The sequence below is a fragment of the Sinocyclocheilus grahami genome, unplaced genomic scaffold, assembly GCF_001515645.1.
Source record: "Sinocyclocheilus grahami isolate Dianchi unplaced genomic scaffold, SAMN03320097.WGS_v1.1 scaffold2260.1, whole genome shotgun sequence".
NCBI classification, from domain to species: domain Eukaryota; kingdom Metazoa; phylum Chordata; class Actinopteri; order Cypriniformes; family Cyprinidae; genus Sinocyclocheilus; species Sinocyclocheilus grahami.
In genome coordinates this window covers 57,968-60,713 of record NW_015507439.1, presented here as the reverse complement: position 1 = coordinate 60,713, position 2,746 = coordinate 57,968, and the positions used below count along the sequence as shown (strand labels likewise).

At 36.5% G+C, this 2,746-nt stretch overlaps 1 protein-coding gene across 1 annotated transcript in view; it reads left to right on the top strand.

Moving 5' to 3' along the window:
• Positions 1 to 2,746, top strand: part of LOC107574524 (B-cell receptor CD22-like) — a 41,128-nt gene that overhangs the window by 7,072 nt on the left and 31,310 nt on the right. The gene's annotated exons all lie outside the window — the stretch shown is intronic.

The following is a 2,746-nucleotide window of genomic DNA, read 5'->3' as shown; positions in this document are numbered from 1 at the left end:
GGCGGGGCGGGGCGGTGGGGGGTACGGCATGGTTGTGGGTGTTGATAAATAAAACAATCCCATAGCACTGAAGCACTGAAATACAGGGGGGAAAATATAGAAAGGGGGAAAAAATCAATAATTAAACAACACTGCGTCGTCAGTGTTGGTATTGTATCAGACACTTGCACTTAACATGAAAATCAAGCTCAAATGGAGTTAACAAGATTTTTGTCCAGCGAATGACGGAGATGAGATCTGTGTTTTCACAAAAACAGACACTATGTTACAGACATAGTGTTTGAGTAAAGAAAACACTGTACTATTCAAACATCAGTTATTTATTTAACCTTGCATTGCGAAAAAGCGGAGATCTGTCTCCTGTAGGCTGTGCGCGGCGAATCAATCTGAATGGAGGCGGGGTGAAGTTACGAGGTTTCGCTCACAGCTTGAGGATCCAATGGCGTTACGAAGTTTTACTGACAAGCTCTTTTTAATGCCTATCATTGGTTAAATATTTGTAAAACCCGCTGATTTAAAATAATAATAACTAATTATAATAGAGATGTGCATGACTGTTTGAAAATTAGTGAGGTATGGGGTGGGGGTAAAAATTGTGCTATAATAACCCCACATACAACTCATTATATAGGCTACTCACTTTAAAATAGACAGATAAAGATGTTTGTGAAAGATGTTTTCTCTGTTTTGGAGGAATGAGCATTGTTAAATTATATCATATTGCACCATTACTTTAGGTTAGGGATATAATATTATCAGTTGTTTATTAGTCATTCAACAATACTTAGGCCTATTACTGTAAGAGTTTTCATTAATAACCTATATAGATGATAACTTAGTGCTCTAATGAATGTTGTTGGCATGACTTTGTGAACATTTAACTACAATACTCAATGAAATAGCATATACTTACTTGTTTTACATATCTCTTCGCTAATGTTATATGCTACTGTTTTGATAGCGTTGATAACGTTTCTGACAGATAATTTCATGATTTTTTTTTTGTGTGTGTGTTTGCCTTACCGAATGTAGTATCATGTCAGCAATCCTGTCAGTGCAGTCTGTGGGCTCTTTTGATTACTATCAGCTTATGTTAACATTGCAGTGTTGCCAGATATTGCTATGAAAACAAATAAAAACTGAAAAAAAAATTTAAAAATAAACCGAAATGAGTTCAAATCTTTTGTAAATATGATAAGATAAAGATATCGCTAACCCTAAACTGCAAATTCCCACTCTATTAACTTTCTAAAGTGTCAAATTAAGTAGAACATACAAGTCCAAATATGCTAATAATAGCCGGATCTGGTGTTGTGACATTTTATACTACCCGTCAGATTTTCCTACAAGGGTTTACTGCACATGCGCACATCAATATTGCGTCCTTTTTCTCACGCTGAACAACAATATTTAATCAACCCGGCAGAAGCTGCGCCTGCACCCTCACTGACTACGTTTTTACATGGACATCAGTAATCTAATTATTTACCCTATTCTGAATAAGACAATATTACGATTAAGGTGTTTACATGAGTTGCTTTTAGAATATTCCTTTCATGTTCCCGTTTTATATGTTATAGTACATAGATCGATTAATGGCATATGTAATTACGTCACCACGCGACGCCATCCAACGTGCCCTCCAGAATTTCACGTATAAACATATAGTTCGTCTTCGTTATGATGCCATATACAGTTTTGGGTGTTTATCTTTTTATTTACTGAAAGCTTCAAGTGCAGATAATTATTTGTCATGCTATACGTGCAAACAGACGACAGTAATAATGTGTACATGTCTTTACTGCACTTAAATAATGCGACTGAAATAGGAATACTCCACATGTTTTAAATTGATTAGTGTTTACTTCGATTATGACTTTAGCCGGATTAAGGTAATCAAAAATCTCTGTTTACATGGTAGATTCTAAATCAGAGTATTGTCTTAATTGTATTAAAATCGGAGTATCGTTGTCCATGTAAACGTACTGACTCACAGTTCTCTAAATCCTTGTTCACTCCGTCAGCATCTCGCAGCGCTCATTTTCATACCACAGGCACTTAACATTCTTGCAAACTGTCTAAACTTAACTATACATGCAGACACTCATATGAGGAGCTTGAAACAGCAGATTAGTTATTTAGAAAACATTTTATTTTTAAAGATGAAAAATTTACTGAGGTCCGGACCTCATAGCTGGCTATGGGCATGACAATGTGAAGTTTGGATCATTTTTCACGGCACACCTGACTGGGCTAGGGTATCGCAACTGCCATACTCTGCCATACAGAAACGCCGCCCCTGTTCTCTCTTGTTTTGTACTGGATAGGAAGAGGAAGAAGGTGAGATCATGCATGCTTAACATAGCTTAACCACAGAGTGTTTCTAAACCAGTCACACTGAGTCTGACTAAACCTCAACAAACATCAGCATTGTAACGTCTGGACCACTCAAACACACAATATATATTTTGTTAGCTAGATTTCACAAATACTCTGTAACACCCCAGGACGCAGAACAGGACACTGGTTTCATGGTAACCCGATACATTTACAACCTTGTGGAATGCGAGCAGACTCTCAGCTGCATTCTCCAGAAGCAAGAGGCACAAATGCACAGTAGAAATTGACTTTTCTACTAATTAATTCATAGGAAAACCTTTCTTTGAATGAACACACATATTCTTCAGGCCATTGTGTATATTATTGCTGTTTTGTATTAATCTGTTGTATTATAGACTATTTTTAT